Below are 13521 nucleotides of genomic sequence, written 5' to 3' on the forward strand. Positions count from 1 at the left end.
AAACATCTGAAAAGATGAGAAGATTAAGGAAGAAAAATGCAAATCTGTCTTTGCCTCCTCACTATCTTTGCTGTAATAACAGTCATTGCCTTTTGTCTCCTTGACATCATTCCTTAAGGAGTTCAGAACACTTCCCGCAGGTTATCTCAACCACACAGAAGCTCTAAGAAACACATATTACCCCAGGTCCGCTGAAGAGAAATGCAGACGAGTTATAGATCTTTTTCAAGGTCAGAGGGAGACAGTGGAATCCAGTTATTGCTACTTTCAATCTAGTGTTTATTTTTCTTTAACTGATACCACTTTGTGTTGACATAAAGAATCACGATTCTATCCTCTCTATAATTTTCTTACAGATGCATTCAGAGTAAGAATCCTGGGTAAGGAACATGCCCATTACTGCTGCCCTCAACATGTCACCAACGTCACACTATCATATCACTGACACTTTGGGGATGGGGCAGGGAAAGGATAGGGAAAGCTGGGTCACAGAATCAAGTTGCAGTGACCCAGGGCTGCACAGCCCCCTGGCTCTCACAGCTGGGCATATGGGCCGCCAGCCTGGGAAAAGGAATTCAGCTGTTCTAAATCCTACAGCTGGTAACCCCGAGAAATCACCTCTGGGGCCCCTCATCTCCACTCCTCAAGCTCCTTGAGGGAAGGACAAAGCTCAACAGGCATGTCTAAATAGCTCAGTGCTGCCACTTTGCCCACATAACCAGCCCTATTAAAGAGGAAACCAGAATATCGATGACAAACCAAACTGCCTTGCTTTTGAATCATCATAGGTAAGCAACTAAATCACTCTAGGAGAAAAAGAAAAAAGGTATGGGAGGGTTGGATTGTACCACAGAGAACAGTCCAAGGAACTTCATATTGTCTTTGCTAAATACTTGATTAGAGAAAAAAGAAGCCTTCTGCCTGAAGCTCCCTAAGCGACAGAAGCTTAAGTATGTTTACAATTTCCACAAGAGATACATTTCCATCTTACCCTGTAAATTATATCATAACATCACAACAACAACAATAAAAAAGGGATCCCTGGGTGGCACAGCGGTTTGGCGCCTGCCTTTGGCCCAGGGCGCGATCCTGGAGACCCCGGATCGAATCCCACGTCGGGCTCCCGGTGCATGGAGCCTGCTTCTCCCTCTGCCTGTGTCTCTGCCTCTCTCTCTCTCTCTCTCTCTCTGTGACTATCATAAATAAATAAATTAAAAAAAAAAAAAACAATAAAAAAATAAGAACACCTGGTGGCTCAGTAGTTGAGTGTCTGCCTTTGGCCCAGGGCGTGATCCTGGAGTCCTGGGATCGAGTCCCACATTAGGCTCCTCACAGGAAGCCTGCTTCTCCCTCTGCCTATGTCTCTGCCTCTCTCTGTGTGTCTCTCATGAATAAATAAATAAAATCTTAAAAAAAAAAAAAAAAGAAAAGAAAAGAGGAGGTGGGTATGAGAATTTTCTATATATATAGATTGAGATCTGGGGGCTTTTTTTAAAATCAGTAATGTCATTTCAGAAACCGATAATATTGATGCCTCTGAGGTACAAAAATCTAAATCTGACAATGTATTTTAATTACATTTGGTTATTAAGGAATGGTCTTTGATTCTTTGATTTGCTCTTTCTGCCTTTTATATCAAAAAAACCCCAAACAAACAAAAAACAAAACAAAACAAAAAAAAAGTTTTCGTGCCAGGTATTCACTTGTAAGAACTCCCCTCAAATGCATTTGCAGCTTCTCTGTTATTGGAGTCAATGGAAGACACAGCTTAACCTAAAACTAAAGGTTAGAGGAAAGCATTAGGCAACTCCTGGGTCAATTTATGGATGAATCATTTATATAGCCTTTCCCTTCAAACTAAGGGCCCTCACTGTTCTTGCAGGGTTTTTAACCAAGTAGTTTAATTGGAAGTAGTTTAATTGGAAACATGGCTGAGGTGAGAAAAACACAGTTATGTAGAAGATAATATACACATGGCTGCCAGTTGGGTTTAGAATTTGTAAAATCAGAAGCTAAGGTGCATCAGATCGGCACACTGGGTGGGCACCCCTTCTGGTACCAAATTAACAACGGCTACATTCTTGCCCCAAACACTTTCTTGCAAGAGGCCTCTTTACTGTTGCCAGTGCTGTGGCTGCCTCAAGCCCTTCCCTCCCCCTTGAATGGTCTTTCCAAGGTCATCTTTCCAACTTATCGCTGAACTGGAAGTAAAAAGTAAATAAATAAATAAATAAATAAATAAATAAATAAATAAATAAATGTGTGTATATATATATATATATATATATTTCTTATCCTGATGCACGACTTAACAGCTGTGTGAACTTGAAAAAATTATTCCCTTTTCTGAGCCTCAGTGCTCTCATTTCTGCGTACTTGGAGTGGTTTCATGATGATTATATATAATGTATGTAAGGCATCTATGAAGTACTGGCATACAGTCAGTGCTCCACAAATAGCAGCTGGATGATATTACGATTATTCCTGAAATATTTTGTGCTCCCATCCTGGATCCCCATCCTGACTCCCCAGTCTTGAAAAACAAATGCAATGGCTTGAACTTGGGGGATTTTCCCCCTAAATCTTTTTTTTTTTTTTTAAGATTTTATTTATTTATTCATGAGAGACACACACAGAGAGAGAGGCAGAGACACAGGCAGAGGGAGAAGCAGGCTCCATGCAGGGATCCTGACATGGGACTTGATCCTGGGTCCCCAGGACCACACCCTGGACTGAAGGCTAAACTGCTGGGCCACCGGGGCTGCCCTTTCCCCCTAAACCTAATAACAAATTTCTAAAATAATAAAATCAAGTCTACAGAGATGCATGTACAGATACAAAAGCTTCTATGATGTACATAAGAAAGTTAATTGAGAAAACAGAGTATTTGCAATTTATGTATTTCATGAGCTGGCTTTAGACTAGGGATAATATACAACTCTGTCAGCTTTTAATGATAAATATATTTTCATATTTATGTTGACATAAAAAAATCATGATTTGAGATGCTTAAATGGCCCAGTCAGTTAAGCATCTGCCTCTGGATTTCAGTTCAGGTACTGATCTCAGGGTTGTGAGATTGAGCCCCACAACCAGCTCTGTGCTGGGTGTGGAGCCTGCTTAAGATTCTCTCTCCCTCTCCCTCTGCCCCTCTCCCTCCCCAAATCTTGATTCTACCATCTCTATAATTGTGTTCCTCAAGTTCTTTTTTTTTTTTTTTTTTAAGATTTTATTTATTTATTCATGAGAGACCCAGAGAGAGAGAGGCAGAGACACAGGCAGGGGAGAAGCAGGCTCCATTGTAAGGAGCCCGATGCGGAACTCCATGCGGAACTCGATCCAGGGTCTCCAGGATCACGTCCTGGGCGGCGCTAAACAGCTGAGCCACCCAGGGATCCCCCAGGTGGTTGTTTTTTAAAGTAGCCTCGGGATCCCTGGGTGGCGCAGCGGTTTGGCGCCTGCCTTTGGCCCAGGGCGCGATCCTGGAGACCCAGGATCGAATCCCACGTCAGGCTCCCGGTGCATGGAGCCTGCTTCTCCCTCTGCCTGTGTCTCTGCCTCTCTTTCTCTCTGTGACTATCATAAATTAAAAAAAAAAAAAAAACTTAAAGTAGCCTCTATATAAACCTGGTATAGTGCAGTGTAGCACAATGGGTATTCAAGTAACTCTTATTTGGTTTCTGTGGACAGTCCTGCTGACTTAATTTCCCTGGCTCCTGTATCTGCTTAAGCTCACTTAAGACACTGAAATGAAAGGACAAAGAAAGAAATGAGAGTCAACAGATAATAAAGGAATCCAGGGGATCCCTGGGTGGCTCAGCGGTTTCGCGCCTGTCTTTGGCCCAGGGCGCGATCCTGGAGTCCCGGAATCGTGTCCCGCGTCGGGCTTCCGGCATGGAGCCTGTTTCTCCCTCTGCCTGTGTCTCTGCCTCTCTCTCTCTCTCTCTCATAAATAAATAAAAATAAATCTTTAAAAAAATAAAATAAAATAAAAAAATAAAGGAATCCAGATAACAACTTAAATGCTAGATAAGTTGGATTAAAAGCAAAACAAAATACAAATTTCAATAGTTACATATATCCCCATTAGAGAAAAGAAAAGTTAAAAGTTTCTAAAAATTCTCTGCATGCAAGGCCATGCCGAAGGATGAGTCACCAAAATGGATTGCCACCTCCGAGTACTCAAATGAAGGAAGACAAAGCCCTACATGTAAGGAGCTTACAGTGCATGTGAGAATGGAATGTCTAAAGAACAAAGCAAAATACATATACACAAGTGCCTAAAAAATACGGTCACAAAAATTCTTGAGGAATTAGTTCAAAATAATGGAAAGATTAACAGAATGAAGTCATATGAGAAAAAAGTCTTACAGAAGAAAAATCTTGGGGCAGCCCGGGGTGCTCAGCGGTTTAACGCCGCTTTAGCCCAGGGCCTGATCCTGGAGACCTGGGATGGAGTCTGAGTCCTGTGTCGGGCTCCCTGCATGGAGCCTGCTTCTCCCTCTGCCTGTGTTTCTGCCTCTCTCTCTCTCTCTCTCTCTTTCTCTATGTGTCTCTCATGAATAAATAAATAAAATCTTAAAAAAAAAAAAAAAAGGAAGGGAAATCTCTAACTGAGCCTTGGGCAATGTATAGAAGGAACTGGTAGGGTGGGAAGAAGACATGAGAGATGAGAGGGAAAATAAACATTACAAGAATTTACATGGTACATGTGCAAGGTCAGAGCAAAGGGGCTCTTAACAGAAAGATATGGAAAGCTGACACAGGACTTTGAAAACCATGTTAAAGAAACTCCTAGGGATCCCTGGGTGGCGCAGCGGTTTGGCGCCTGCCTTTGGCCCAGGGCGCAATCCTGGAGACCCCGGATCGAATCCCACGTCGGGCTCCCGGTGCATGGAGCCTGCTTCTCCCTCTGCCTATGTCTCTGCCTCTCTCTCTCTCTCTCTCTGTGTGACTATCATAAATAAATAAAAAATTAAAAAAAAAAAAAAAAAGAAAGAAACTCCTAGAGTAGGGGTCAACAAACCTTTTCCTGTAAAGGACCAGACAGTAAGTAATATTGGCTTTGCAAGTCATGTGGTTGCTGTCACAACTTCTCAACTCTGCCATTGTAGCACAAAGCAACCACGGACAATAAATACATAAACAAAGAGCATGACTGTGTTCCAATAAAACTTTATTTATGGACACAGAAATGTCATAAGATACTATATTTAACACTTACATTAAAAAAAAAAAAAGCCATTCTTAGCTTATGAGCCATACAAAACCAGATGGCAGGCCAGGCTTAGCCCATGGGTTGCAATTTGCTGACCTCTGTCTTAGATACCTAAAGTGGAAAAGTTAGATTATTAGGAGTCTGTTTAATCCTAAGGTGAGTGGAGAATAAGGGTTGCAGAAATGAAGGTTCAACATCCTAGAGGAAGACTTGATCATATTTCTTTACTAAATATGGGGGACAGAAATATTGGCAAAAGACAACTTCAAGATTATCAGCCTGAGGGTCAGAAGATAGTAACATTGACAAAATGATAGAAATGAGAACAGTGAGGGGCACCTGGGTGGCTCAGTCAGTTGGGGGTCCAACTCTTGGTTTCAACTCAGGTCACGATCTCATGGATTGTGGGATCACCCTCAAGTTGGCCTCTGCACCCAGGGGGATTCCCCTTGAGATTCTTTCTGCCCCATGCCCCCAGCATGCATGCCAGGATGTATGAGAAGGCATACCCTTAACTGAGCCACCCAAGCTCCCAACAAGGTTAAATTTCAAACCGATAACAACATGTTTAAATGGATGTCCTGACAGCAACTAACTAGGAATGAAAAAAAAAAAAAAAAAAAAAAGGAAGGTCAGAGCCGGGATGCAGATTTAGAATCTTTAGCAGGATGGTTGTAGTTGAACCTGAAAGTGAATGTGCGCTCCAAGCAATAAGGATAAAGTGTGAAATGCAAAGGCCAAGGACAGTGCTTAAAGCCAATCTGTGCAAGAGGCTTTATGAAAAGAGAAGAATAGTCAGTGAGGTGGGAGAAGAAGTGTTATGAAAGCCAAAGCAGAAAGAATTTCAAGAAAGTGGATCTAATCAACTGTGACAGGTACAGCAGAATGGCTAAAAAAGGTGAAAATTAAGGAGATACATTTTATTTGTCTGTGATGGTCATTGGTGATGACCAGGGAGGTAATATTTTTTTAATATTTTATTCATGAGAGATACAGAGAGAGAGGCAGAGTCACAGGCAGAGGGAGAAGCAGGCTCCCCACAAGGAGCCCAATGGGGGACTCGATTCCAGGACCCTGGGATCACGCCCTGAGCCACCCAGGTGCCCCAGAGAGGTAATTTTTATAGTGAAAGTAATACTATGCAGTAGATGAAAGAGAAAATGCAAACAAGACATGAAGTCAAGTTTTCTAGAATTTAGTTATGAAAGGAAGGAAATAACAAGGAAGTCAGAAGTTCTAATACTAGAGCTTTAGTATATTTACAAAGCAAAAAAAAAAAAAATTTCAGTGATTTCTATGACATTAGCCACTGCAACATTTTTCTAGATATATCTCATGAGGCAAGGGAAACAAAAGCAAAAATAAACTACTGGGGAGTGGTTGAGTGGCTCAGTTGGTTAAGCATCCAACTCTTGATTTCAGCTCAGGTCATGATCTCAGGGTTCTAAGGCTGAACCCTCCGCACTGGACATGGAGCCTGCTTAAGATTCTATCTCCCTCCCTTTGCCCCTCCCCCTTCTCCCTCACCAAAAAAACAAACAACAACAAAACTATTGGGACTACATCAAAACAAAAAAACCCTACAGCAAAGGAAACAATCAACAAAACTAAGACAACCTACTGAATGGGAGAAGATATTTGCAGATGACATACCCAATAAAGATATCAAAAAATATAAAGAACTTCTATAACTCAACACAAAAAAAAAACCCCTAAGTAATTCAATTAAAAAATGGGCAGAAGAAATGAAGAGACATTTCTCCAAACAAGATGGTCATACAGATGGCCAACAGACACATGAAAAGATGCTCCACATCACTCATCATCAGGGAAATGCAAATCAAAACCACAGTGAGTTATTTCCTCATACCTGTCAGAATGGCCAAAATCAAAATACAAGAAACAAGTGTTGGTGAGGATGTGGAGAAAAAGGAACTCTATGCACTGCTGTTGGGAATGCAAATTGGTGCAGCCACTCTGGAAAACAGTATGGAGGGTCCTCAAAAAATTAAAAGTAGAACTACCAAGGGTACCTCACTATCTCAGTCAGTAGAACACGTGACTCCTGATCTTGGGGTTGAGAATTCAAGCCAAAGGTTGGGTCTGCAGCCTACATTAAAAAAAAAAATAATAATAATAATAATAATAATGGGATCCCTGGGTGGCGCAGCGGTTTGGCGCCTGCCTTTGGCCCAGGGCGCGATCCTGGAGATCCGGGATCGAATCCCACGTCAGGCTCCCGGTGCATGGAGCCTGCTTCTCTCTCTGCCTCTCTCTCTCTCTCTCGCTCTCTCTCTGTGACTATCATAAATGAATAAAAAATTTAAAAAAAAAAAAAAAGAGGAAGAAGAGGGGTGCCTGGATGGCTCAGTGGTTGAGCATCTGCCTTCGGCTCAAGTCATGATCCCGGGGTCCTGGGATTGAGTCTCGCATCTGGTTCCCCATAGGGAGCATGCTTCTCCCTCTGCCTGTGTCTCTGCCTCTCTCTCTGTGTCTCTCATGAATAAATAAAACCTTAAAAAAAAAAAAAAAAAGACAATGACAACAACAATGACTTGAAAGAACGAAGGCTGTGAAAAAGTAAAGGATGAAGATATTAGAAAAGAATTTAATTCTTCTAGGGATCCCTGGGTGGCGCAGCGGTTTGGCGCCTGCCTTTGGCCCAGGGCGCGATCCTGGAGACCCAGGATCGAATCCCACGTCAGGCTCCCGGTGCATGGAGCCTGCTTCTCCCTCTGCCTGTGTCTCTGCCTCTCTCTCTCTCTCTCTCTGTGACTATCATAAATAAATAAAAATTAAAAAAAAAACTTTAAAAGAATTTAATTCTTCTAGATAGGATCATCCCAATGTGAGAAGGAAGGGTAACTCTTCCCTGAGACTGTATAGAAGAAAAAATGAATACAGAGCAAAGATTCATTGAGGGAGAGAGAGGAATACAAAGAGATAGACTATTGAGACTCTCTTTTTATTTACAGGCAGATTTTCCTCAGTATGAATAACTGAAATTGATAATAGAACTTTATTATAAACAGTGCTGCATTATCTGTTGTTACAACCTGTTAAATTCTTTTCTAACACTCCCAAACTAACAATTAACTATTTTTGCTTTTTCCCAACACTGGTGTACAGGTATTTAACCCTGCCAACATTATTAAGATGCATAAACTTTATTCTCTTTATTCTGATATCTTTTAAAAAATATTTATTTATTCATGAGAGACATAGAGAGAGAGGCAGAGACCTAGGCAGAGGGAGAGTGAGAAGCAGGCTCCCACAAGGAGCCCAATGCAGGACTCGATCCCAGACCCTGGGATCACACCCTGAGCCAAAGGCAGACACTCAACTGCTGAGCCACTCAGGTGTCCCTATTCTGATATCTTTTTTACTTCTCAAAATGCATAACTTTAATTCAATAACCCACGAAGCAATCCATGGAATGTTTGGCAAAGCAACAGTAAACTGTAGTAAATTATCGGGGCAGTGTCTACACCACCATTATTAAACACTTTAGGATCCCTGGGTGGCGCAGCGGTTTGGCGCCTGCCTTTGGCCCAGGGCGTGATCCTGGAGACCCGGGATCGAATCCCACATCGGGCTCCCGGTGCATGGAGCCTGCTTCTCCCTCTGCCTGTGTCTCTGTCTCTCTCTCTCTGTGACTATCATAAATAAATAAAAATTAAAAAAAAAAAAATAAACACTTTAATACTGTCAACTACTGCAATTTCATATTGCTACTTTATTTTCAAGCCACAAATTCATATTTTCACTCCAGAAAGGGGGGAAAAAAGGAATAAAGCAAGGCTGACCATCACAGAATAATATACAGGCCTTTTACAAAATGCTATCAACTTTTAGACTTGAATGTTAAGAAAAAAGATCTCTAATCTTTTGATGAGTTGCCAACACAAAGTGACAGCAGCTGTCAAACTTAAGTTTGCATAAAATATATGTTTGGGGTTCATTCAGCGTTGGTCTAATTTTAACATATGTGAAAGAGGCCCAGAAAATGTACTTTTGAATAATTTTGATATTTTCTTCATAAATATTTAGATAAAAAAGAAAGAAAAGTCATCTTCTTCAGACAGTTTAGGGTGAGACTGTCCATAATCTTAACTACCCCTTTCCTCCCAAGTCACATGTATTTGTGTTAGAACTAAATATATCATCCTCTTGGCAGCTCCCTTGTTTGCTTTCAACCCATTCTGAGTTTGAATTTTCTGCATGACTGAGTTCACCTCCAAACTATGAAAAATAAAAGTTTCCTCACTACTGAATAGATGTGTATGATATGGTATCACTCTGATGATATATGTCTTTATAATGGGCCCTTGACTCATTCAGGGTCATGCTAGCAATGAACTTCCTTAAATGTGATTACTGAAAGCACAGCAATTCATACCATAACTTTCATTTCAAGGAAAAAAAAAAGGAAAATGGCCATTTAAAGCTCTAGCTACGCTGGTCAGCCCTATTCCTCCACTTGGAGGTGCAATAGGGCTCACTCGTTTCTGTCAAAAAAGAGCCCCTTTATCACACGGGAGTGTAGGTAAGCAAATACCAGAAAATACACTTTCCTACATTTTGAAAGACCGACCCACCTAAAGATTTGCAGAGAAAAATCTAAGACCTCAATTTCAGGGGTATAAAAAGGGAGATGTAGACGTAAGGGGAGAATGAGATCTTAAGAAAAGACTTCCACTAATCCGAAAATTTCAAGTGGAACACGAGTTTTTTTGCCTAGTATAGCAGTCTTTTTTATTCACATTTGTTAAAATGCAACTGGGTAAGATTAAAATTCCCAGTTTAGGATTTTCATAGAAATGCGCCTGACATGAAGGACAAGTCCTGCATTTGCGGATCAACTGAAAAGTGAAAAACTAGCTCCTAAAGCTGTACCATGTGCCCTGCGAGCCCTGGGAAAATGTTAGTCGATTAGATATTAGTCAGAGGGGACAAGGGGGGCACCAGGGACAGCAGGACCATTTCCGGGGAGAGCGTGGTTCGGCTAAGGGAGGGCAGGGCGACCGCCGCGACACCGGGAAAACAGCTCGAGCACCGCCTGGAGACCGCACGGGTCGGGGCGACGCGCCACTGAGCGCCAGCGCAGAGGGCGCCCTGGGGGTTCCGGGCGGCGGGGCGGGGCGGGGCGGGGCGGGGCGGGGGCAAGCAGCCCAAGCGGCCCGTCGGGGATCTCGCCGGTCACCGCGGCCACAAACGCTCTGCGGACTTGGGCCGGCAGCGGCCGGGAAGTTCCGGCTGCGGGCGGCCTCCGGCAGCCCCAGGTTCCGACACGGGCGTCCACCGCGTGTGCCCCGCGCCGCCGCCGCGGCCTCAGCGGCGCCGACACGAGCGCGCGGCCCGGCGAGCGGACGGCGGCGCCAGCCCGTGTACCCCGCAGCGCGCGCCCGCGGGGAGGCCCCGCCCCGCCCGTCCTTTGACCCCCAGCGATTGGCGACTGGACGACGGGGGAGCGGGGCCGGGCACGGTATTGGCTGCAAGCCGCAATCACTCAACGAGCCGCGGAGGGGGGGCCTTCTCAGGGAGGACACGACAGCGAGGCTTTTGCAAGGCCGCCGGGCGCCATCTTTAGCTTGCTTTGTTTTGTTTACTCGGTTTTGTTCTCTGCTGGTTGCAAAGCTGCGTGTACACGATTATAAATTCAGTGCCACGGATAGGGCGCATACATTTAGTGGTGAGTGGTGGAAGGCTTTTGGTTCCTGTCGGCCTTGGTCGCGGATCTTTCAGCTACCTCCAGCAAAGTGGCCGTTCCCCTTAGTTCAAAGTTTTCATCTCTAGTCCCGGGGATTCCCAGAGTCACCCGAGTCTAGCGGTGCTCTGGGAGGAAGGCCCAGCCGACGACAGGTCCCTGGGACTCGAAGCAAGGCCACTGGATATGAGCCTAGGTTCCTAATAAAAATCGAATAGCTTAGCAAGTCGGAGGCTTGGGTTGTGTACCTCTCAGACGAGCTCTCTCCCCGGAGAACTAAAAGCTGCAGTGATGTGGAAAAGAATTAGAGCAAAACTCCATTAAAAATTGTCAGCACTGGGGATCCCTGGGTGGCGCAGCGGTTTGGCGCCTGCCTTTGGCCCAGGGCGCGGTCCTGGAGACCCGGGATCGAGTCCCACGTCGGGCTCCCGGTGCATGGAGCCTGCCTGTGTCTCTGCCCCTCTCTCTCTCTCTCTCTCTCTCTCTCTGTGACTATCATAAATTAAAAAAAAAAAATAAAAAAATTTGTCAGCACTGCCGCCATCACAAAGTCATTTGAGTCGGACTAGATTTCAAAGATAGGCATGCAGGTCCAAACTTGTGGAGTGATCCCTTCCACATCTGAAACAATATTTATTAAGTACCGATCGGACTTGCATTGTTAGGATATAAAAATACACCCAGCGAGCTCACAGAGGGCCACTTTCATTACAAGGAATTTCAAGACCTGGGCAAATAATTTGAAAGCTGTTGTTTTAAGGCGTCCTGAATACTTCTCAAAACTGAGTAGGGCGCTGGCTGAGGAATGAAAATGCATTCCCATCATCATGCAGAGGCTTTGTGGTAATGAACTCTGAACTCTACAGGAGATCCTTTTTTATATCCTGGTTGCTACTTCACTGCTGACATTCCAGTTTCTCCCTCATCACTCCATATACTTCCTATGCTTTCACTCCAATCTATGAATACAGATTCGAGTATATTTTCCGTATGACTCCTAATAGGAGACAGTCGCTCAGTAACAGAATGAAGTAAGAATACGGCTCACAAAACAGGAAGCTGTGCTCTGCGCTTATTTTGCCCTCTAATTCTCACCCTTTTCTCTGTGACTCTAAGACACGGGGAGAAGGCTGCTTATTCCAAAAATGCAACACCATAATAACCACAATGCATTTATCCCCTCCTGTATTACTTGCCTTTGCCTCCTCTTCGCCCCTCCCGCATCACAACTACCATGAACGGTTTTTGAGAATTGGACTTGACTGGATTATTTTCCTGACACTTTGCCAGCTGTGGAGCTTTTCGAACAAATCCCAACCTATAAACGACCATTTTGTCAAAAAGCCAAGAGAGAACTTCCCTTCTGAACACACCAACCAAACCACACATAAAGGCCAAAATATACACAGCTGTACATTTAAGAACGTGAGACAATAAAAAGCAAAACCACTTAGGCAAAACAGTCACTATGAAGGCTTTGAACCACAGTTTCAATAAATTGCCTACCCTCATTTGCCACATGGACTATATACTCCCTGGCAATTATTTAATTATTCATTAATCTGACACTTTAAAAGAGGACTAGAAAAATACAGTAAATGCACATAAAATGAAAGTGCCAGAGTATGCTAAACATAGGATTTCTTCTAAACTCTAACTTGCACACGAAATCCTGTTTGGATCACATTTGGGAACACACACACACAAAAATCACATCTTAAAGGGCTACTTTGCACACATAAAACCAAAGGTAATCTCTTTTGAAAACAAAACCTGATATGAAACATATACACATACTGTACATATACACAAAGCACAAAACCCCAAGATAAATCTTTATGAAATCATTTGCTTCAAAACACACACACACACACACACACACACACACACACACACACGGTCTTCATGAAAATGTAAGACACTTTTGTAAGGGCTTTGCCCCCCTCCCCGGGGAGATGAGTGTCTCAATTATAATATCCAAACATTTTTAACCTATTGGCCTTGGACAATTGCCACATTCAAGCCACTTGGTTTTGGTTCTGGGGGAGGGTGTGTAAAACGCACGCAAACAGCTTTGTGAGGGAGTCTCAATTCTCCGCTTCTTTCAACGTTGCCCTTGACGTTGCCCGTGGCAGAAATTTACATTATCCCTTCACCCCCACGCCTAAAAAAAAGAAAAAAGAAAAAAAAAGGAAGAAAGAAATCTATACTCCCCGAGCGGCTGAATATTTTTAAATACCTCGACCATAAAAATTTACCAGTTCTTAAAATGTGGTAACAAAAAGAAAAAAAAATCTCTATAAATTTGGCCGGAAAGAGTTGTACACGGCCATCCTGCTTCTCAACTTCTTGGTATATTTAAGACCTTGACCAGAAAAAAAAGAAAGAGGAAGAGAGACAGAAAAAAGAAATGGGGGAAAGCGCAAATTCCCCTTAGCAACAGTTTCCTCACCCCAGCACTGCCACAGATCTCTATTTTTAAAAATTTTGAAAGCACACACCAGATTAAGGAGGGGAAAAAAATGGAAAAAGGATACCCGAAGGTCGTATGGCTCTTTGTATTCGTGTGTGTGCAAAAAGGAGGACTCGCGGCGCC

The 13521-nt window shown here is 43.3% G+C and overlaps 1 long non-coding RNA gene across 1 annotated transcript; it reads right to left on the reverse strand.

Annotated features, from left to right (window-relative positions):
- Positions 1 to 8934: 8934 nt before the first annotated feature.
- On the reverse strand, positions 8935 to 13521 carry LOC144320292 (uncharacterized). The gene is made up of 2 exons (XR_013385834.1): positions 13425 to 13521; positions 8935 to 11403 (listed from the first exon to the last, which is right to left on the reverse strand). It is a non-coding gene; the product is annotated as an uncharacterized LOC144320292 (long non-coding RNA).

The sequence above is a fragment of the Canis aureus genome, chromosome 9 (assembly GCF_053574225.1).
Source record: "Canis aureus isolate CA01 chromosome 9, VMU_Caureus_v.1.0, whole genome shotgun sequence".
Lineage (NCBI taxonomy): Eukaryota > Metazoa > Chordata > Mammalia > Carnivora > Canidae > Canis > Canis aureus.